Source organism: Erythrolamprus reginae, chromosome 6 (genome assembly GCF_031021105.1).
Source record: "Erythrolamprus reginae isolate rEryReg1 chromosome 6, rEryReg1.hap1, whole genome shotgun sequence".
Classification (NCBI taxonomy): domain Eukaryota; kingdom Metazoa; phylum Chordata; class Lepidosauria; order Squamata; family Dipsadidae; genus Erythrolamprus; species Erythrolamprus reginae.
In genome coordinates this window covers 36,280,368-36,304,744 of record NC_091955.1, presented here as the reverse complement: position 1 = coordinate 36,304,744, position 24,377 = coordinate 36,280,368, and the positions used below count along the sequence as shown (strand labels likewise).

At 37.6% G+C, this 24,377-nt stretch overlaps 1 protein-coding gene across 5 annotated transcripts in view; it reads right to left on the bottom strand.

The window, feature by feature from the left end:
- The window catches only part of IMMP2L (inner mitochondrial membrane peptidase subunit 2), a 218,922-nt gene that overhangs the window by 162,832 nt on the left and 31,713 nt on the right, over positions 1 to 24,377 (bottom strand). The window lies entirely within an intron of this gene.

Sequence of the window (24,377 nt, the reverse complement as noted above, 5' to 3'; positions counted from 1 at the left end):
AGTTGAAAGGACCCTATTCATTTTATGGTATTCCACACAATCTCATCTAAAAGTAGATAAAAACTAATTTAGAAAAAGATGAAATAAAAGAGATTATTTAATCAGATTTCTACAATAATCAGTTGAAATGTACACAAAAAATGATATAAGTATGAAGAATGATTATTATTAAGTGGTGACCCAGGCAGGGCTGATGTTCCAATCTTGCAACTAGTTAAAGTTGTTGTGGGACAATATTAAGGCAATAGATCCATTAGTGAATATGCCATCCTGGTATATAGATATAGTTTCCACCCATTGCTTCTTGTCCTACCTTCAGTTGCTTTGGAGAATAGTTTTGCTCTCTTTTCTTTGTGGCAGCCACTGTGATATTGCAAAACTGCTACCGTGTCTCCCTTAGTCCTTCTTTTCATTAGACTAGACCAATGATGGCAAGCCTATGGCACAAGCCAACTGATTTTTGGCTCACACAGAGGATGTTTTTGGCTTCCAGAGAGCCTCGGGAGGGGAGGGGAGAGGGCATTTTTACCCTCCACCGGCTCCAGGGAAACCTTTGGAGCCAGGGGAGGGTGAAATACAAGCCTACTAGGAAGGTGTACAACATTCTGAGAGACTCTTCTCATCCTGCTTATAATCTTTTTAAACTATTGCCTTCTGGCAGAAGATACAAAACAATTAAAACTCGGACCACACATTTTCTGAATAGTTTTTATCCCAGAGCTATACTCGCACTTAACAATGAAATAAAGATTCACCATCAGTGAGCTGTTGGACAGTATTACTTGGTCTGTTGTATAGATGTTTGGGTGGTTCAGAGTGGGGAATTTGTGGTGGGTAGGGCATGTTTTTGGGGATTGTTATGTGTGTTGGGACTGGTCTTTAAGCATCACTGTATGGATATACTGTGTATATATACATACAATGACAATAAAGTATCTATTTATATACTGTTCCTGTGCATTTGGGGGGAGAGTAGCCTAAATGTAGAACCTCACTTTTTTCACCATTGAATTTTACTTTGTTAGATAGCATGCAATGTTCAAGTCTGTCACGATCCTTCTGCATCTTGAGCCTGTCTTCTGGGGTGCTATTTCTGCCAGCTTGGTGTCATCTACAAATTTTATGAGTTCCCCATCTATCTCCTCATCCAAATTATTGATGAAGATGTTGAAGTGTACTGGGCCTAAAACAGAGCCTTGGGTTTTTCCACTACATACATCCCTCCACGTAGACACAATTCCATTGAGCACTACACATTGAGTGTGGTTGGTCGGCCAGTTACGAATCCATTTGGTGGTGATGCTGTCTAACCTAAATTTTTCTACTTTTTCTAGTAGAAGACTATGGTCTACTTTATCAAATGCCTTATGAAGTCCAAGTAAATTACCATATTTTTGGAGTATAAGACGCACCGGATTATAAGACGGACCTTTGTTTTTGGAGAGGAAAATAGAGAAAAATATCTGCCTACCAGCCTATCTGATCAGCTTCAGCACATTATCCCAATTAGGGCTTTTAAAAACCTTATTTGGAGAGAATAACAATGAAAGAGCTTGCAAGCAGGTAAGAGCTGAGGACATCGTTAGCACCTGGTTAGGACTGGAAAGAAAATGTATAGCAAGTAGAGAAATTTTAAAAGCCTGTCAGACTTAAGGCTTGGAAAAATTCTTTGCAAAGAGCAACAATAGAGCTTGCAAGATGCTAAGAACTGGGAACATCATCAGCACCCGTTTAGGCTGGAGAGAAACATTCTGAGCAAGTAGAGCAATGAAAAAATCCTGCAAAGGATAAGGGCTTGGAAAATATTCTTTGTAGAGAGAAACAATGAAAGAGCCTGTAATGTAAGAGCTGGGAAGATTATTAGCAGCTAGTTAGGGCTGGGGGAAAAAGCTTAAAAAAAGCTACATTCAGAGTATAAGATGCACCCATATTTTTAGCCTCATTTAGCGAGGAAAAAGGTCCATCTTATACTCCAAAAAATACGGTATATTGACAGTATTCCTTTGGTCCACTAATTTTGTCACTTTGTCAAAGAATGCAGTAAGATTAGTTTGGCATGATCTGTATTTGACAACCCCATGTTGACTTTTGGTTATTACTTTGTTTGCTTCTAGGAGTTTGCTGATCTGTTGTTTATCTTTTCCAAAATCTTCCCTGGTATTGAGGTCATGCTGATAAATCTGTAGTTTCCTGGATCTATTTTTCTTCCTTTTTGGAAGATGGGAACTACATCAGCTCTTTTCCAGTCCTCTGGCAGTTCCGCGATGTTCTAGGATCATTGAAAGATATAGTTCAGTGGTTCTGAGATCTAGTTTGCCAGTTCCTTCGGAACCTTGGATATAATCCATCTGGTCCTGGTGATTTGAACTTGTCTTTTTTTTTTTTTAATATAATTTTTATTGATTTTTAAAAAAGTTTTACAAAAAACAAAATGAAAGCATAAAACATAAAAGTGTACCATCACCAAACAAAGAAAGTTAAAAAAAATCCCTTCACCAAGGAAGATTCAATTCTTTCCCAACCCCTTCATTTGCTTCATCTCTGGGTTACATTGTTCATTCATTATAAAGTGATTGAATTTTATTTTTTACATTTGCATCGCTTACCGATATTGTTAATATATAATTTTTAACCTCCCACCGCCTCATTGTTGCCGCTAATTTCTCTTCATTATAATTGTGTAATCTGATTTCCATAATTTCATAGTGAATGTGGTCCACTATGTACCTGCACCAATTTTTTATCGTCCATTTATTATCATCTTTCCACTCAAGCACTATGGTTGCCTGGGCGCTTTCTATCGCTGCAGTTTTAATTTCTTCATATCCTTTTACCTATTTTTTATCAATAATGCTGCTTCCTTGGTTATTTTCCAATTATCACTCGTAATTTTATTCACTTCAATTTGTATCTGCTTCCAAAATTTTTGAACTTTATTACATTCCCAGAACATATGCATAAATACTCCTTTTTCGTTACATCCATGCCAACAGTTCCCTTTCCTCGTTGTTTGAAAGCGTGCTAATTGTACTGGTGTATAATACCATTTATGTAGTATTTTTCTTCTCATCTCTCTTATTCTTGTATTTTTAATTCTTTTAATATTTTCAATTATACCTTCCATATCCCATTCATCAATTTCTAATTCATCCTGCCAGTATCTCGTCAATCCTTTTACTACTTGTTCCTCTGCTTGTAATAATTCTCTATATATATTACCGTATTTTTCGCTCCATAAGACGCAGTTTTTTTCCTCCCAAAGTAGGATGAAAAATCAGCCCCGTCTTATGGAGCGAAGATGCAGGCAGGGAGGGGGGGGGGAGGCGCTGGAGCAGAGGGGGGCGCAGGGATGGGGACAGGGGGGGGGAATCGTCTGAACGCGGTTCCGAGTTGGGGGTTCGGGGGGGTGCTGGAAAGCCCCCCAGGCCGGCTGCGATCTTTTAAAACAGCCGCGCCGCTTCCCAGCTGACTCCTGAAGCCAAAAGCCAAAGGCGAACTTCCGCGCTTCAGGAGTCAGCTGAGAAGCGGCGCGGCTGTTTTAAAAGATCGCAGCCGGCCTGGGGGGCTTTCCAGCACCCCCCCCCGAACCCCCAACCCGGGTTCGGGGGGTGCTGGGAAGCCCCCCAGGCCGGCTGCGATCTTTTAAAACAGCCGCGCTGCTTTTCAGCTGACTCCTGAAGTCAAAAGCCAAGATCGCAGCCGGCCTGGGGGGCTTTCCAGCACCCCCCCGAACCCGCTTCCCAGCTGTTAAGTTATTCTGTTATTGTAATAAATATTTTAGCCCACTTTTTGGCTCAAATTTTTTTTTTCTATTTTCCTCCTCTAAAATCTAGGTGCGTCTTATCAGCAGGTGCGTCTTATAGAGCAAAAAATACGGTACTTGTTTATGCTTTTATATTCTTACTCTTTTCCCTTAATATCTTCTCTAAATTCATTTCTTGTCTAATGAATAGTTCTTTATTTTCCCTTTTACTTAAATATATATTTATTGCATTAATTTGTAACCAATTTTGTTGTCCAAGGCACCTCTCTATTTCCTTTTCATATAACTGTTCCATTCTCTATATACCTTTTCTCCTTAGTTCCCATATTATCTTTGTGAGGTTACTTTCTTTCTTTGTATTTATCACATGCAGCATTGCTAGTTTAGAATTTGTCATTTTCAATTTATCTTGCCATTTCATCCAACTCTCTATTATCACTTTAGTAGGGTCTAGTAATCTATTTATTTCTACCTTGTTCCATTTCCTAAATAATAGTTCCTGGTTCTTAATATCGTTAATTTCTTTCTCTAATTCTACCCATGGTTTTTCCTCTAATAATAATTTCAATTTGATATGCATCCCTATAATACTCCAAGTTGGGATTTCCCCAACCACCCCCATCTTCCGTGGCTATCAACCATTTTTTAAAAAATTCTTGGTCTTTTATTACCTTCTATCCACACGTTTAATTTGGTATCCCATTCTCTTAATTTTCTTATTGGGAAGGTTCCATGCATTACCTGAAAAATGTATAGCATTTTTGGAATAATCATCATCTTTAATGCTCTTACTCTGGCCAGTCTTCTCAAATTTTTATTTTTCCAATTTTTAATTTGTTTCTGAATTTTTTTCCATATTAACTTATAGTTAAATTCCATCATTTTTTCCGGGTTCTTTAATAACCATACTCCTAAATATTTCATTTTCTTGTTACCCAATTTTAAATCCGATACGTTCCGTATTTCAATTTGTTCTTTCGGCCCAGTATTTAAACAAATAATTTCTGATTTTTCCATATTTACTCTTAACCCTGATTGGTGTTTAAACTCCTGAAGTATTATGATAATTCTTTTAATCATATCTATTGGTGTTTCTGTAACTATTATGGCATCATCTGCAAATAAGTTTAATTTTAATTCCATATTTCCTATTTGATATCCCTTCCATTGTTTATCTTTTCTAATTCTATTAGCTAACATTTCAATTGCCATTGCAAAAAGCATCGGGGATCGGGGACATCCCTGCTTAATTCCATTATTTATTTCTATCTTTTCCATTCTATTTCCGTTCACTCTAACATAGGCTGTATTTTCCTTATATATTTCTTTTATTACTTGACAAAAGCTTTTCCCCATATTCAAACTACTACATAGTTGGAACAAGTACTCATGATTTATTTTATCAAAGGCTTTATAAACATCTAGCTTTAGTAATCCCATTTTCCTTTTAGTTCTTGTAGCATGGTGTAGCACATTCACTATATTTCTAATAGGTTCATATATTCTTCTTCCTTTTATAAAGCCGTACTGATCTTTCCCAATTATCCTTGGTAATATATTTTCCAATCTATTTGCTAAGATTTTCATAAAAATTTTATAGTCTTGATTTAGACTAATTGGGCGGTAGGAGCCAGGTTCTTTTAAGTCTCGATCTGGTTTGGGAATTGTTACAATTTCAGAATTCTTCCATGTTTGTGGAACATCTAATGTTATGAGGATATTATTATATAAGCTCTCCAAATACGGTAGCAAAATTTCTATATACATTTTATAATATTCGTCTGTAAATTCATCAGGGCCTGGTGCTTTACCAGGTTTTAACTCTTTTACCACTTTAAATATTTCGGCCCTTGTTATATTTACATTTAACATTTGTCTTTCCTCATCGTTCAGCCTTTCTTTGACCTCTATTTCTTGTAACGTAACGTTCTTTTTGATACAATTTTACATTAAATTCTCTCATTACATTTTCTAATTCTCTATTACCATATGTCATTACTCCATTTTTATCTTTCAAACCATTTATTATTAATTTTTCTTTTCTTTTTTTACGATAATTCGCCATTTGTAATGCTGATTCCCCCCCCCCCATATTTCTATTCTCTGTTTCACCACCGCTCTCATATTATTCCATTTTTCTTCCTCTATATCCTTTAGTTGTCTTTGTTTAAGTTTTAACAGGTCATTCCATTCTTTATTTCTAGTTATTCTCAAATTTTCTCTTATTAATTCTATTTCCCTTATTCTTTTTTTCCCTTTCCATCCCCCAACTTTTTCTAATACAAGACTCCATGCTAATTAAATTACCCCTAATAACTGCTTTCTTCGTGTCCCAGATACCATATTGCTTCATTCCGTCATTTTGATTTATTTCATAAAATTCCTTAATATCTCTCTGAATTTTTTTTCAGTTTTCTTCACTTGCTGAGACAATTGTGTTATATCTCCAAATTGTCTGTTTACTAATTGGGTCTATTTTTATAACTCCCGTTATAGGTGCGTGATCAGATATCCAATTACCTCTTCCTCTCCCCCCCCTTTCTATTATTTTTTTGATTTTTTTATTTCTGGTAGTTTTGATATGAATTGTAATTAAATAACTCCTCTTTCCTCCCTGTTTGAATTAAAATCCATTAGAGTTCCTTAATTAGATTAAGTTAGGTTTGAAACTGTTTGTGAATTGTCTTTATTTTTGATAAATACTGTATACTCATTATATTTAGTAAAAACATATATTAGCTTAAAGGAATTAGTATTTTAAATAAGTAAATAAGTAAATAGTGAAATAAGTTAAGATTGTTTATTGTATGAGTGTTTATAGTACAGTGGTACCTCAAGATACGAACCCCTCGTCTTACGAACAACTCATGATACGAACCCGAGGTTCAGAAAAAAAATGCCTCTTCTTACGAACTTTTTTCGAGTTAACGGTTCAGGAGGCTGAAGTGAATTCAAGTCGAGGGGAGAGTCTGCCCGGAGACCGATGATGCTGCAGATGGGAGAATTTCCATTGGCCCATGGAAATTCTCCCATCTGCAGCGTCATCGGTCTCCGGGCAGATTCTCTCTCGACTTCAGCCATGAAGCAACTTCAGCCTCCTGAACCGTGAACCCGGAAATTCAGCAAAAGTTCAGAGTTCAGGAGGTTGCTGGGAAGCCCCCCAGCCCGGCGATCACCTTTTAAAACAGCCGGGCGGCTTCCCAGGAGCCTCCAAACGCCGAACTTTTGCCAAACTTCCGGGTTCCGGGTTCCGGAGGCTGAAGTGAATTCAAGTCGAGGGAGAGTCTGCCCGGAGACCGATGACGCTGCAGATGGGAGAATTTCCATTGGCCTTCCTGGATGTTGCCAATTTTTTTTGCGGTGTGTTTTTTTTTGGTTGCACGAATTAATTGACGTTACATTGTTTCCTATGGGAAACAATGTTTCGTCTTACGAACCTTTCATGTTACAAACCTCCTCCTTGCACCAATTAAGTTCGTATCATGAGGTATTACTGTACTTACTTATGTTAATTAATTATATATTAAGCATATGAAATGTACTAAATGTATTAAATATTTTCTTATCTACTGGAAAATTGATAAATTTAATATTGTAATTATTACTCCTTTCACTATCTTTTTCTATCTGTTCCTCTTTCTTACTTGCCCTTCTGTTTTGCAAATATCTTAGAAGTTATAAAAAACGTCTATGTAAGAAAATGTTTTGATTATAAGTGTATGCTATTGTGGAAAAACTTAAGAATTTTGTTAGATATGACCAGTATAACTACAACAATGAAGACCACCAAAAAAGCAAAACATAGACTCACCAATACACCAAAAGACATTAGATACTATGTTAACAAAAGACAAGTCTGGTTCAACAACTAACCTGCAATCAATACAAGATATGATAGTACAACTACAAGATACAATGACAAAAGCTTTGGAAGGTAATAGAGAAGCTAAAAAACAAAATGAAGAATTAAAGACAGAGATGGGAGAAGTAAAAGACAAGATCAAGGGAATGGATGATAGAATTGTAGACATGCCACAAACATTATAAGAAAATATACAAAAAATAAAGATAATAGAAGAGAAGGTAGAGAGGATAGAAGAGAAAAATGAGATGACAATTAGGAATATGGATCAATCTATTTCACAACCTGGAGTTGGATCATTCCTCGTATAGTTTAAGATTTCAAAAATATAATCGAAGAGAGGGGCGAGAATCTTTTTTTAAAAAAATATTTTTTTAAATTGATTTTTAACAATTTAACATCACACAACATAAAACAGTGCGTAGTGAATTGTGCCCACCACCCCGACACACACACATTCCCCACCACCAAATATATATCTGTTTACATATTATAGAATGATTCCAATTTATTTCTTGTAGCTTGGTCTCGGATTCTGCTCATCATATATCGTCTTACCTTGTCCCACCGTCCCAATCAGCTGTCCCAACTCAGTTTCATTATCCAAAATTTATCCTTTTTTTCCATAATTTCAAATTGAATATGGTCCACCATGTACCTATACCAATTTTGCATTGTCCATTTTGTCGCATCCTTCCAACCCAGAACTATTACTGCCTGAGCGCTTTCTATTGCTGCTTTTATTATTTCTCTAAATTCTCCCATCGCATTACTTTTTACTAGTACTGCCATTTCCTTAGTGATTGTCCATTGTATATTTAACATTCTATTGATATCCTCTTTCACTTTTTGCCAAAATTCCCTGCACTATCGGGCATTTCCCAAAACATATCCATAAACACTCCTTTGTCTTGACAACCATGCCAACAATTCCCCTGACATTCTGCTGAAAATGTGCAAATTGAACGGGAGTGAAATACCACTTATGTAATATTTTCCTTCTCATTTCCCTGATTCTTGTATTTTTAATTTTCCTTATATCTTCTACTATATTTTCTATTTCTTGTACCTCTACTAATATCTCATTTTGCCACCATTTAGTCAATCCATCAATCGTGTCCCCATCTGACTGCACTAGCAATTTGTATATATTAGTTGCTTGCGCCTTTATCCCCTCACTTTTTTCTCTTATTATTTTCTCTAACCCTGTCTCCTCCCTCCATAATACTTCTTTATTTCTCCCTTTCATTTAGTTATTTACATATTGCATTTATTTGTAGCCACCTTCCATTACCTAACCACCATTCTATACGATTTTCTACTTGGCCTGCCATCCTTCTCGTATAACTGTTCTATCTTAGTTATCCCTCTTCCCTTTAACTCTCCTATAACCCTATTTAAGTTAATTTCGTTTTCTTTATTTATTACATAAAGCGATGACAGTTTAGATTTATATAATCCTATTTTCCCCTGCCATTTTTTCCAAATTTCCATAGTCCCTTTCATTGGGCCTATTAATTTACCTATATCACTCCTATTCCACTTTCTAAAAATTAATTCTCTATTGTTCATCCCGTTTATCTGTTTTTCCAATTTCGCCCATTTATTTTCGCCTAATTGCAACTCCATTAACCTTTCCATTTGAAAAGCTTCCCTATACAGCTCCAAACATGGAACTCCCCATCCCCCCTCTTTTTCATTCGCAATTAACCACTTTTTTCTTATTCTTGGTCTCTTGTCTTCTTCAATCCAATAATTTAGTTTTTTGTCCCACTCTTTAACCTTACATACTGATAGCCCCCCCGACAGCATCTGAAATAGGTACATCATCTTGGGAGCTATCATCATTTTTAAAGCTCTTATTTTAGAGAGTCCTCCTTAGCTTTTTATCTTTCCAACTCCTCATCTGTTTCAACATTTTCTCCATATTAATCTATAATTAATCTCTTCAATTTTCGCTGGGTTTTTCAATAACCAAATTCCCAAATATTTTATTTTTTTAAGTCCTAATTTCAATCTTGATTCTTTCCTAATTTCTATCTGTTCTCTCAGATCTATATGTAAACACATAATCTCTGATTTTTCCATATTAACCGACAGTCCCGATTCCTGCTTAAACTCTTGTAAAATATTTATTATACTTTTAATCATCTCCATCGGGGTCTGGGTCAATATAATTGCATCTGCAAATAAATTTATTTTCATTTTTAATTCCCCTATTCTATATCCTGCCCAAGTATTATCTTGTCTTATCTTATTAGCTAAGATCTCTATTGCTATTACGAATAATTTTGGAGACAAAGGGCATCCCTGCTTGGTGCCGTTTAATATTTTAATACTCTGCGTTCTTTGTCCATTCACTCTTATATATGCTTCATTTCCTTTATAAATCTCTTTTATAGTTTCACAAAAATTTCCCCCCATATTTAATTCGTTACATAATTTATATAAATAACTATGGTTAACTTTATCGAACGCTTTATAAACATCTAATTTCAAAATTCCCAATTTCCTTTTAGTAGCGGTAGCATGGTGCATCACATTCATTACATTTCTAATTGGTTGACTTATTTTCCTTCCCTTCACGAATCCATATTGATCCTCTTCAATTATTTTGGGTAAAATATTTTCTAATCTATTTGCCAGTATTTTCATAAATATTTTATAATCCTGATTTGCACAAACTGATCGGACGGTAAGACCCAGGCTCTCTTAAATCTCGACCCATCTTCGGAATGGTAACAATTTCTGAAAGCTTCCATGTCTGCGGGATATCACGATTTAACAATATATTATTAAACAATTTCCCCAAATGTGGCAACAACACATTCACATAAGTTTTATAGAATTCCCCTGTAAACCCATCTGGGGGCCCTGGTGCTTTGGCTTGTTTTTAACCCTTTAATTACTCTAGCAATTTCATCTTGTGTAATTTCTGCATTCAAAATTTGTTTATCTTCTTCACTTACTATTTTCCCAACCTTGAGGACTCCTATCTTCACTTGCTCCTCTTTATACAAATCTTCATAATATTTCCTCATTATCTCCTCTGACTGGTCATTACCATATCTAACCACTCCACTAGTGTCCCTCAATGCTGAAAATACATGATTTTTCTTTCCTCTTCTTCAGATATGTCGCCATTTGCTGCATTGATCTTGTCCCCCAGCTCTGTATTTTTTGTCGCATCGTCATTCTCATCTTGTTCCATTTAATCTCATCATACACCATCAACTGTTTCTTTTTTCAATTTCAATAAACTATTCCAATCTCTACTTTTCGTTAATCTTAACTGCTCTTGTATCAATTTCCCTTATCTTCCTTTCCCTCTCTCTACCCCACCTCTTCCTAATATCTGCTTCCATACATATACATTGTCCCCTCATGAAGGCCTTACATGCATCCCATACAATTGATTGTTTAATACCACCCACATCATTAATTCTAAAATATTCTGATAACTCTGTTTGCAATTTCTCTTTATCTTGTTCCCTAGCAGTTACAACTGCATTATATCTCCAAATTCTTTTATTACGTTCCTGACCTATTTCCAATTCTGCCAATAGTGGGGCATGATCTGATATCCATATACTTTTAATGTCTACTTTTTTAACTTGTATATTGCCTCCCATATTCATTAATATGTAGTCTATGCAGCTAAATGTATGATATCTTGCTGAATAATATATAGCTCTGTTTAAAATATCTGCATGTAGATCCACCATATTAAGTCTGTTTAAATGTAATATCCTGCTATTTGCAGTCCCATTTGTTAATTGCATATTAAAATCTCCTACCAAAAAAGTTGAGCCCTCCGTAAAGTTGTCTAACGTCTTCTTAGTATTTATTATAAATTGTTTTGTTTTCACATTTGGGGCATAAATTGCTGCTAATGTCAGCTTCTTTTGATTTATTTTCCCTTTAACAAATATCCACCTTCCTTCTCTGTCTTTCTGAATTCCCACCTCTTCAAAATTAACCCTCTGATGAATCAGAATTGCTGTGCCTCGGCTTTTTTGTGTTCCTCTCGACTCAAACACCCATTTCCAATTTCTATCATTAATCAAGTTATCCCTTCCTCCCCTTCTTTTATGTAATTCTGTCAAAATCATAATATCCACATTGTATTGCTTAGCCCATCCTTAATATCCTAAAACATTTCAAATCCGATCCCAAACCATTCACATTTAAAACCATTATCTTACACTCCGTCATAATATACCAAAATCACCCTTTTCCCCTCTTGTTTTGCCCTTGGTTTATTTTTTTCCCCCTTTCTTTACCCCTATTACCCTCCCCCAACGTGCCTCCCCCCTGTGCTCCCCTCACTGAGAGGGGAGAAGACAAGAAAAAACCTTGCCCATACATGAGGCACATTATCTGGATTGCGTTTCCACTCAACTAGCTCCTCTTTCAACCCTTTTTAATTTTATTAAAGAGAAAATTTCTCCCCCCCTCCTTTCTCCTTTAAATAATTCCTTCTTTAATTTTAAATTCTTAAACCACCTTTTTCTCCCCCTTAGACTTCCCCCACTGAATGACAGATATACAGGAATCCCAAGGCATCTCCAAGAAAAATAATAATAATAACAACAATAATAGTAATAGTAATAGTAATAATTCTTTTCCTTTTTTTTTTTTCACAACAAGACAAGGGACCAAACACCATAACTTTCTGGCTCTCTTCTCACGCAGAGCCCGTGTTTTTTTCTCTGCTCCTTTCTGATGGCCTCCACCTGCCCGCTTAACTCCTTCAGCTGCTCTTCCCTTCGTCTTTCCTCCTCATCTGGGGTACTCCGACCATCAAAAGCCTCTTCTCCTTCATATGCTAGTGCTCCAGTTTCATCAAACTTAATCCCCAGTTGATCCAATAAAGCCTTTCCCTCCTCCAATGAATGTGCTCTGTACATTTTATTGTCCTGGAACACCAAGATGGCCACTGGGTAGCCCCAGCTAAATCTGGTTCCACTTTGATATAGCCGGCTTGCAATTGGTTTCAACACAGCTCTCGCTCTCAGGGTTTTCCAGGAAAGATCCCTCAGAACCCTTATCTCATTTCCGTCTTGTTTAAGGCTCGTAGAAGTCTTCAAAGTTTTATAAATCATCTCTGCTTTTTTTTCACTGAGGAAAGCGACGATCACATCTCTCTGCCTCCCGTCTCTTCTGGGGGCCGCCCAGTGAACTTGCAACAACTCCTCCAAGCTGACATGCACGCCTGTCTGTTTATTTAACCAAGCACAGACAGCTTCTGTTAACTTTAAATCAGAGGCCGAATCCATTCTGAACCCCCGTAAACGCAAATTCCTCCTTCTCTGTCTGTCCTCTAAATTTGCGATTCTATTATTTATTTGTCTTATTTTTCCATCGTAATCCATCACTTGTTTCTCAACTTTCAGTATCTTTCCAGCAGAGGATCCCTCCTCCTTTTTAATTTGCTTTACTTCTGAATCCAGCTGTTCCATTTTAGTTTCTACTTTATTAAATCTGTGTTCAAATTCAGTGCAAATGTCCAGCAATTTATCCAGTTTTTTTTCAATGTTCGCTAAGCTGGAAACGTCTTCTTTTTTCCCTCCCTCCGCCATTTTAAGATTTATTGTACTCACTTATCACTTCCTTATTACAGCGAAAGCACCTCCGTCTTTGCTTGAAATCGTAAATCTTCAAATTCTCTTTGATGCCCGCAGATTCCTGTACCTACTATTTTTTTTTCTAAGAAGGATTTATAGTATTTTTAAGGGAGAGAAAACTCTTTACATTATATATTTATTCGGAGCCAGAGGTGAAATGCCTAGAAACCAATTCGGCACATGCGCAATCCGAGAGGGACGAGAATCTAGGCAAGAAAATGATAGAAATTTTAGCAAAAATTTTACACAAAGATCAACAAGAGATGGAGCGGGAAATAGATGAACTATACCGTGTACATACGAATTATGCAAGAAGGCAACATCTACTGCATGAAGTACATATTAAATTTACTAGATGGATAGCGAGAGAGGAAATATATAAATGGTCACGCAGCCAATCAATAGCATATAGAGGAAAAGAAATAATAATTCTAAAACAAGTGCCACGTAAGATTTGTGAAATTAGAAAACAATAACAATTTCTGGCGAGAAAACTGATTCAAAGGAGTGTAATGTTTAGGTGGCTGCTACCTGAAGGGATGATGATAACTTGGAAAGAAAGGAGAGTTAGAATAAACACCCTGGAGGAAGGAAGACAATTCTGTGAAGAAAATGATTTACTCTATGAGGAACAAGTTAGTAAGAAAAGTAGGGGCAGTAGAGAGGAATTAGAGACAGCAAGTCGGGAGGAAGAGGAACCTAGGGAAGAAAGAGAGAAACTAAGGGTGGAAGAAGGAAAACAAGAACAAAAGGAGGTACAACGGGAGAGAAATTTAAAAGAAACAAGGAAACGGAAATACTATTCGTAGTCAATGTCAGAAGACACAAGTATAATATCTGTCAATGTAAATGGACTTAATAATCCTAGTAAAAGAAGATTAATATTTACAAAACTAAAAAAATTAAAAATGGACATGATTGCTTTGCAAGAATTACATATACGTAAACGAAAACAAGAAATTAGGAACATTTATGCATCTCTAGCAGATTAAAAAAAGGGGGTGGCAATATATGTGAAAGAAACGATTAAATCAAAAGAAATATATAAAGATAAGGAAGGTGGAATTTTAATAATAGAATTAGAAAAAAATCAAAAATCACTAAGCTTAATAGTAATATATGCACCGAATGAGAACCAATTAGGATTCTATAAAAAACTACATGAAAAAATTATTGAATTAGACTTAGAAAATATAATTTTACTAGGAAATTTTAATGCGGTAGCAGATAAGAAATTAGATTATAAAGGAAACAGAAATATTTTAAAAAAAGAAAAACCTCCCCAAAACCTTTTGGGATACAGTGATCCCTCGATTAGCACGGTCTCGATTAGCGCGAAACGCTGCAACGCGGTTTTTCAAAAAATATTAATTAAAAAAATAAAATATTACAAAATAAAAAATAAGTCCACGCTAGTTCTCTCTCTCTTTCTCTCCCTGTTGCCGGCGTGGTATATGAGAGAGAAAGAGAGAGGCAGAGGTCGGGCGCATTACCGGGAGGTGGAGGCGGCGTGGGGACGCTGGGTGCCGGGGACACCGAGGAGGGGGTGGACGTGGCCTCTCAGCTGCAGAGGCGGAGGCAACGGCGGAGTCTGGCGCTGGGGCCATGCGGGGCCGCTCATCCAGGGGGGCGTGGACTGGCAAGTCGCCCTCCTTTCTCTTTCTTTCTCTCTCTTATACCACACCGGTAACAGGGAGAGAAAGAGAGAGAGCGGAGGGCACCTTGCCGGTCCACGCCCCCCTAGATGAGCGGCTCCGCATGGCCCCAGCGCTGCCCAGGCAAAGGGGAAACCCCAAGATCGCTTGCCGCTTGCCGTATTGCAGCGAAGGAGGCGAAGCAAGGCTCCAAGCTGCAATACGGCAAGCGGCAAGCGGCAAGTGATCTTGGGGTTTCCCCTTTGCCTGGGCGGCGGGAAGACCAAGGGAAGGTTCCTTCAGCCGCCCAACACCTGATCCGCTCCGCAGCGCGGCAACGGGGAAACCCCATCTTCGGCTCCTCGCTGCTTCCGCGCTGCGGAGCAGATCAGCTGTTGGGCGGCTGAAGGAACCTTCCCTTGGTCTTCCCCGCCGCCCACACGCAAACTCCACCATCTGCGCATGTGCGGCCATGAAAAAAATGGCGCACATGCGCAGATGGTGGTTTTTACTTCCGCATCCAGTATAACGCGGAAATCAGTTAGCGCGGGAGGTCTTGGAACGTAACCCCTGCGCTAACCGAGAGATCACTGTATAGTTAAGGATCTAAATTTGAAAGACTCTTGGAGAGAAAAACATGATAAACATGAACAACATACATATTATTCAAATCCACACTAGAGTTGGTCACGTATAGACATGGTTTGGGCAACACCACAGATAAATAATGAAATTACAAAAACTGAAATAGAAGCAAATACCTGGGTGGACCACAACCCAATATAATTAATTTGGAGAAAAGGAAATAATTAAAAACAAATAAAATGGATTATGGATAGAAAAATAATAAAGGAAAAGCAGTATATTGAAATGCTAGAGAAAGAATTACAAATATTTTTCGAAATAAATAAAACAGATGAAATCTCACCACAAACACTGTGGGATACAACAAAAGCTTACATCAGAGGAGTAACAACATCATACATGGCAATGAAACAAACAAAAAAAAATTAAACAGGAGAAATTAGAACAAGAATTAAAACTAATAGAAACAGAACTACAATTAAATCCAAAAAGTAAAAAAATTAAGGAGAAAAAAGACCAAATTAGACATGCAATTAATTGGCTGCATCAGGAAGAAGTAGAAGAAAAAATTAGAACAGCCAAATAGGTATACTTTGACCAAGCAAACAAAACAGGAAGGTGGCTAGCACATAAACTAAGAAAACAAAATAAAAAAAAATTATAGACTAGAAGACGAACAAGGTAATATAAAATATGATAAGGAAGAAAAGAAAAGAATAGCAGTACAATATTATAAGAAATTATACACACAGGAAGAAATAAAAAAGGAAGAAATAGAAAAGTATATTGAACTATCAAATATGGAAGTATTAACAGAAGAGCAACAGCAAGAATTAAATAGGCCAATTACCTTAGTCGAAATACAGGCAGCGATAAAACAACAAAAACACAATAAAGCAACAGGCACAGACGGTATACCAGTAGAATCATACAAACAAGAAATAAAAATATTAGAAAATAATATATTGGAAATTTATAATCAAATAGCCCGAGACGCAAAGATACCCCAAACTTGGTCAGAAGCATTAATATCACTTATACCCAAAATAGAAACAGAAAAAGAAAAGATTCAAAATTACAGACCCATATCACTATTAAATACAGATTACAAGATATTTATCACAATTTATGTAACAAGGTTAAAAAAAATCCTGAACCAATTAATATACTGTAATTAAAATGGTTTTCTCCCCAAGAGGCAAATTAGAGACAATTTGAGGATAATAACAAACATACTAGAATACTATGAGGAACATCCTGAAAAACAGATAGAATTGGTTTTTCTTGACGCACAAAAGGCTTTTGACAATGTAAATTGGAAATTTATGATAACACAATTAGAAATGATGAATTTTGGACAACATTTTATAAATTTAATAAAAACAATATATTCGGAACAAAACGCTAAATTTATAATTAATGGAGAGCAAATGGAAAAATTTAAAATCGAGAAAGGAGTAAGACAGGGATGTCCTATATCTCCACTGCTGTTTATATTAACGATGGAAACATTATTAATCAAAATAAGAAAAAATGAAGATATAAAAGGCCTAAAAATAAGAAAAGAAATCTATAAAGTCCAGGCCTTCGCAGATGATTTGGTATTTATAATTGAAGAACCACTGACAACTGCACCAAAATTGATTAAACAAATTGAAGATTTTGGCAAAGTAGCAGGACTCAAAATAAACAAACAAAAAATAAAAATTATTACTAAAAATTGCACAAAAAAACAAATAAAGCATTTGGAACAAATTACTAATATGCAAGTACAGTGATCCCTCGAGTTTCGCGATCTCGATCTTCGAGAAACGCTATATCGCGATTTTAAAAAAAATATTAATTAAAAAAAAACCACTTCCACGTTTGGCTTCGGAAGTCAGCTGGGAAGCTGCGCGGCTGTTTTAAAAGGTCGCAGCTGGCCTGGGGGGCTTCCCAGCACCCCCCCCAAACCCCCAACCCGGGTTCGCGGGGGTGCTGGGAAGCCCCCCAGGCCGGCTGCGACCCTTTAAAACAGCCGCGCCGCTTCCCAGCTGAGTCCTGAAGCCAAACGCCAAAGGCGAACTTCCCCGTTTGGCTTCAGGAGTCAGCTGGGAAGCGGTGCGGCTGTTTTAAAAGGGTCGCAGCCGGCCTGGGGGTCTTCCCGGCGGCCCACGCAAAGGGGAAACCCCGGCTCCTCGCTGATGCCCGCCGCTCGCCCGCCCGCCAGCAAGAGGGGGAAGACCCAGGGAAGGTTCCTTCGGCTGCCCAGCAGCTTATCTGCTCGGTAGCGCAGCAGCAGCGAGGAGCCGAATCGGGGTTTCCCCTTTGCGTGGGCGGCGGGGAACGCAAACTCCACCATCTACGCATGCACGGCCATAGAAAAAAAGGGCGCGCATGCGCAGATGGTGTTTTTACTTGCGCAACCCTACATCGTGAAAAATCGATTATCGCGAGGGGTCTTGGAACGGAACCCTCGCGATAATAGAGGGATCACTGTAGTCAAAAAAGTGAAAGATTTAGGAATATGGCTCACAGCTAAAACGGTGACATTAAAAGAAGACAATTACCGTATTTTTCGCTCCATAAGACGCAGTTTTTTTCCTCCCAAAGTAGGAAGAAAAATCAGCCCCGTCTTATGGAGCGAAGATGCAGGCAGGGAGGGGGGGGGGAGGCTGCGAACTCGGAAGCGCCATCCCGCCGGCTGGCTGGCTAGCTGCTGCCTGACCCCCTCCCTCCCGGAGGAGGGTCTCCCTCTGCACCACCAGCGGCGCTCCCCCCGCCAGCCAGCCAGCCAAGCCCCGCGCCCGCCAGAACCGGCTCCTCGCTCTCCCCCCGCCGCCTGCCGCATTTGCAGGAGGTGGGGAGGGTCGGGCGGCCCGCCAAGGCCAGGAGGGATGCCGCTGCCCCCCCTTCCCTCTCTCCGCCCTCCGCTGTGCCTCCTTGACACCAAGAGGAAATGCCGGCAAAAGTTTTTCTCAGCGGAGGTCTTCAATGTCGGGGGCGCACGGGCGGTTGCGCGCGCTCCCTATCTCCCTGCTAGCCCACTCGGAATATTCAAAATAAGAAAAGCCTTTGCCGGCGAAGGTTTTTCTTATTTTGAATATTCTGAGTGGGCTAGCAGGGAGATAGGGAGCGCGCGCAACCGCCCGAGCGCCCCCGACATTGAATATCACCTTCGCCGGCCCCGCCTCTCCTGCAACAGAAAGAAAACAAGAGAAAGTGAGAAGAAGAGAGAGAAAGAGGGGGAGAGAAAGAGAGGGAGAGGGAGAAAGAGAGGGGGAGAGATAGCAAGAGAGGGAGAGAGAGAGAGGGAAAGGGGGGAGAGGGGGGAGAGAAAGAGAGAGGGAGAGGGGGGAGAGATAGCAAGAGAGGGAGAGAGAGAAAGAGAGAGGGAAAGGGGGAGAGAGGGGGGAGAGAAAGAGAGAGGGAGGGAGAGAGAGGAAATAAAGGAAGAGGAGAGAAAGGAAGAGAAAGAAAGAGGGATAGAAAGAGAGAGTGAGAGATGCTCAGTGAGCCTTTCTTTGAAGTTGCCTTTCTTTCTTTCTTTCTCTCTTTCTTTCTTTTTCTCTCTTGCTCTCTTGCTCTTTCATTCTTTTTTCTTTCTCTTGCTTTCTTTCTTTCTCTTGCTTTCTCTCCTTCCTTCCCTCCTTCCATTTCTTTCATTCCCCCTCTCTATTTTTACTTCTCTTTCATTTTCTTTCTCTTTCTTGCTTGCTTTCTTGCTCTTTTTCTTTCTCTCTTTTACCTTCCCTTCCTCTATTTCTTCTTTTCTTTCTCCTTCCTACCTTCTTCCTTCCCTCCCTCCCTCCCTTCAGTCCTTCCTCTCTTACTCTCCCCTTTCATAAGTTTCCTTGCTTCCTTCCTCTGTTCCTGTCCCTTCCCCCTTTCTTTCTTTCCTTCCTTCCTTCCTTTCCTCCCTCCATTTCTTGCTTTCCTTTTCCTTCCTCCCTTCTTTCCTCCCTCACTCCCTTCTTTCACTCCTTCCTCTCTTCCTCTCCCCTTTTTGGCTCAAAATATTTTTTTTCTATTTTCCTCCTCTAAAATCTAGGTGCGTCTTATCAGCAGGTGCGTCTTATAGAGCGAAAAATACGGTATACAAGTTTAATAAATCAAATTAAAGTAGACCTTAAAAATTGGCAACATTTACAACTTTCATTAATAGGTAGAATCAATTCGATCAAAATGAGTGTCCTGCCCAAGCTCTTCTTCCTTTTCCAGACAATTCCAATAAATCCAGGTAACATTTTTTTAAAAGAATTAGATAAAGTAATATTAAAGTATATATGGTTAGGCAAAAAATCAATAATCAAATTAAAGACATTGCAAGATGTGAAGGAAAGAGGATGTTTGGGTCTACCAAATTTTAAATTATATTACTACGCAACATCACTGGTATGGATTAAAGAGTGGATCACATTAGAAAATAAACGTATATTGACAATAGAAGGCACGATTTATTATTAGGCTGGCACGCCTATCTCTGGTATGGAAGAGATAAAACTTATACATATTTTAAAAAGGATATACTAAGAAATTATCTCATCCAAACATGGAAAAAAAACCCCCAATATATTAAGGTACCAGAATGGGTCTCGCCAATAGAATTAACATACCATCCAAACTTAATCGGGCCCCATAATACAATTAGATATAAAGAATTATTGGACCAGCAAATGAATATAAAAACAAAGGAAGAATTGGAACAAAATGGTAAGAAACTAGATTGGTGAACATACCTACAATTAAAAGATGCATATCAAAAAGACAAAAGGGAATATGGTTTTCAGATAGGGAGAGGTGAATTGGACAGGACACTATTAAAAAATGACGAAAAATTAATTGGCAAAATATACAAATTTTTGATTCATTATGAGACAGAAGTGGAAATCGTAAAAGAGAGTATGATAAGCTGGGGAATGAATTTTGGCTACAAAATTGAATTAGAAAAATGGGAAAAATTATGGACTAATAAGTGGCAGATGACAAAATCGACTGCATTCAAGGAAAACCAATTAAAAATGTTTTACAGGTGGCACCTATCACTGGAAACACTATCAAAAATGTTCCCCAAAACCTCCCCATTATGCTGGAAGTGCAAAAAAGAAAGAGGTACGTTCTACCTCCAATGGTAGACATGCGTGCAAGCAAAAAATTTCTGGAATAAAATAACAAACTGGTTAAAAGAAATAGTAAAAGAAGAAATTGAAAAAAAAACCAGAATTGTATTTATTGGGTATTTTAAATAAAAAAATAGAAAAAGAGGTAAGATATTTAATTATACACATACTAACAGTTGCCAGGGTAGTATATGCCCAACAGTGGAAAATAGACAAACCACCGGAAGAAAATATAGTAATTAAAAAAATATTGGACTGTGTGGAGATGGACAAGTTATCTAAAAGATTAGAGGGAAAAGAAGATTCAGATTATTATAAAATATGGGCAAAATTTTATGATTGGTTAAAGAAAAGAGCAACAAAGAAATAAATAAAAATTTACGCAAAGCAACACATCGAATAAAAGAATTGAAAAATTAATACTATGAGAAAGAAAGAAGTAGACTTCCGCAGGCGGGGCGGGGCCGGCGCGACATGCAAACTTGGGGCTCCAGAGCTGCACTCGAAATTTTCCGTTTGTTATCCGTGATAACGGAGATAGTTCCTCACAGTTGAGTGAACTAAATAGAGGGGAAGTGTCAATTGGGGGGTGGATGTGCAAACTCCCCCAACGAGAGGCATAATCCCTGTGACCAGATGGAGGAAAAAGCTGAGGTTCCCCATCAGCCCGAAGGCCCAGCATGCCGAGCGAACATTGGAGAAGTCAAAAAGTACAAACGGTAGTATCAGTGAAAACAGCAAACTACAGCTACAAGTTACTTACCCAAACTAGAGGTGTGATTTCGGTGATCTTTTTGGAGCATTGTGAGCCTCCTGAAGTGCAGAAAAGTGGCGAGCGTTGAGAACGGAGCAAAGACAAGAGAAAGCAAAAGGAAGTTGAAGTTGGTTAGCGGAAGTGAATGGCGGACGGCAGATAGCGAGAGAAGAAGGAAAGCAGAGAATGCAGAGAGAGGTGAACAGAGTGAACGGAGTTTCCTGAGGCGTTTCCTGAGTGTTTGCTGGGGTGCGGTCTAGTAGAGCTGTCGGAATATCGACCATCCCTAAAAGGAAGGAGACGGAGTGACGGAGATGGAGACGGACCGATGGAGATAAGGAGTGCGGAGTGACAGAGAATGGGGCAGCGGCCAGAGGTTAATTCAACGCGGTGGTGTGAAAGAAAAAGAAGAAGATATTGCCAGCTTGTTTTGCCTTTTTTGGGTTTGGAAAGAAAGTCGGGGTGTGTGAAATTGTGAGAAGACAGACAGAAGGGACAACGAAGAGCCGACTGAACGGGGGCGCTTGACGACAAGAGAACAGCAAAAACACAGGAAGAACGGAGACACCAGCATCACGTGGAAAGTTGTAGATTTCATCTCTTTTTGTCTTTTATAAACCCAAATTGAACTTATCTTAATTACCTATTAGAGAGTTAATTTAAATTAATTTATAATCGACTAAAATTATAATCTCTCATACGTTAATTTACTATTAGAACCCCTTACTGTTTGACCATTTGACTATTTGATAAGTATATTCATTTTACTGTAGCATTTATTAGAATTATTGTGTTTAATTAGATAAGATAATATTTATTGATATCTATTTATATTTATGATACTGATAAGCTGATAAATTGATTTATTTAATTATATAAGTGATTTAATTATTTAACTGATTTATTTATTGGGCATTTTAATTACTTGATGAATTGAAATTTGACAAGGAATTAACCTGATTAGCGGTCAAAGTGATTATTGAGTAGTGAATTATTTGAGGATTTGAAACATTAGTTTGTGAAATCAACAGTAGTAATATAAGAACATATAACTAGCATTATTTATGGTATATTGTTATAGTTGAGATATTTTCAGACACAATAGTATGAGGAAATAGAAAAAGAAAAAAGAAATGGTCTGAGACAGTACTGAGGGACGGTTTAAACATATAGATATATACAATTTAAATTCAAACACAACCAAATAATTTTTGAAATATATTTAATATATCTGATATATTATGTGATTGGAGTGATAGTATAACTGATAATTTGCATTAATAATTTTATTAGACTTATAGCAATTTATATTTATAGATAACACCTATTTATATATTATTTACTATTTACAAATATTAATTATACTTGCGAGGATACTGTGCAGTTAGGTGGATAAGAGAAAAAAATTATTAAAATAATTGTCTTAAAATACTTATACCTTAACAACTGACAATTAAATAAGCTCAAGGTAGATATTTTACTCACTCTACACTTTTAAACACTAAGTAACAAGGAGAACACATTAAGAAAAACGTGGAATATTCCTTTAAGTAGTCAACAACGTTTACCAAAACACTAAAAAAACCAACTCCAGCAGGAAGCCCAAACGTCTCAAGCTCTAAATTAAATACGGAGATGACATCTACAGACAAACAGAATCAGTTACCAACTCTTCATTCGATAGAGGCCTCACTTGAACTTATACAAGAATTTATGACAAGAAGCCAAGAATCAACAACCATCACACAAGAAACAATAAAAAGAAACCAGGAAGAAACTAACAAGAACTTTGATAAAATGGCGGGGAAGATTGAGGGATTAGAGGCAAGAATGGAAGGCGTCCCAGGATGCAATTAACAAACATGAACAAAGGATTAAAAATATGGAAGCTAACATAGTCAAAACTGACGACAATATTGTACACACTGAAGGAAGACTGAAAGCAGCAAATAAAGAACTAGAGGGTGCAATTGCAGTGTTAGAGATGAAAAAATCCTCGTATTTTCTCCGTTTCCAGAACGTACCAGAACAAGCAGAAGATCTACCAAGTAAAATGGTGAAGATATTAACAGACAATTTACAACTAGATGAAGATGAAGTGAGAAACCATATAGATAAGGTCTACAGAATTCAGACTAATTACACAAAGAAAAACAGAGTCCCAAGAGAGGTACACAGACGCTTCACAAAAAAAACAGTGAGAGACGAAATCTACAGATGTACCAGAAATGAGCAGATAATGTGTAATGACAAAGAGATAATCACACTAAAACAAGTACCTAAAAGAATCAGAGACATAGGGATTTCCATTTTTTTAACAGCAAAACTGATGAGAAAAGAGATACCATTTAGGTGGTTAATACCAGAGGGGCTGTTAATATCCTGAAAAGGTAAAAAAAATCAAGATAGACTCATTTGAAAAAGCGGACAACTTCATATTTCAATACCTAGTAGGAGAGAATGAAAGCGGTTCTGAAGTAAGATCTCAGACCAGATAGGAAGAAAGAGAACAGAGGCAAGTAAGTGATGAAAGAGAGAAAAATCATAGTCCAAGAAAGGAAGAAAGAGTGACAACAAGAGCGGGAGCGAAAAAACAATAAGAATAAGAAAAATAATAATAAGAAGGAAAAAGAACAAGAACGAACAAATAAAGAAAGAAATAAACAAATAATTTAAAGGGGGGAAAAATAAAAAATGAAAAACCTCAAAAAAATTTCAGTTAATATAAACGGGTTAAACTCCATTATTAAAAGAAAACAAACGATGAAGAAATTACAGAAAGAAGAGGCAGATATAATATGTATGCAGGAAACTCATATTAGGAATCAAGATCGAAATCTACTACAAAATAAAAAACTAGCAAAACTATTTACTGCCTTAGCAGACACAAAAAAAAGAGGTATAGCAATTTATGCCAAAGAGACCTGAATTAATATATGCAGATCCAAAAGGAAGAATTCTTAATTTTAAAATTAAAACTGGACAGTAATTAGCAGTCTTGATGGTGATATATGCCCCAAACTCAAACCAGACAGAATTTTACCAAAAAATAA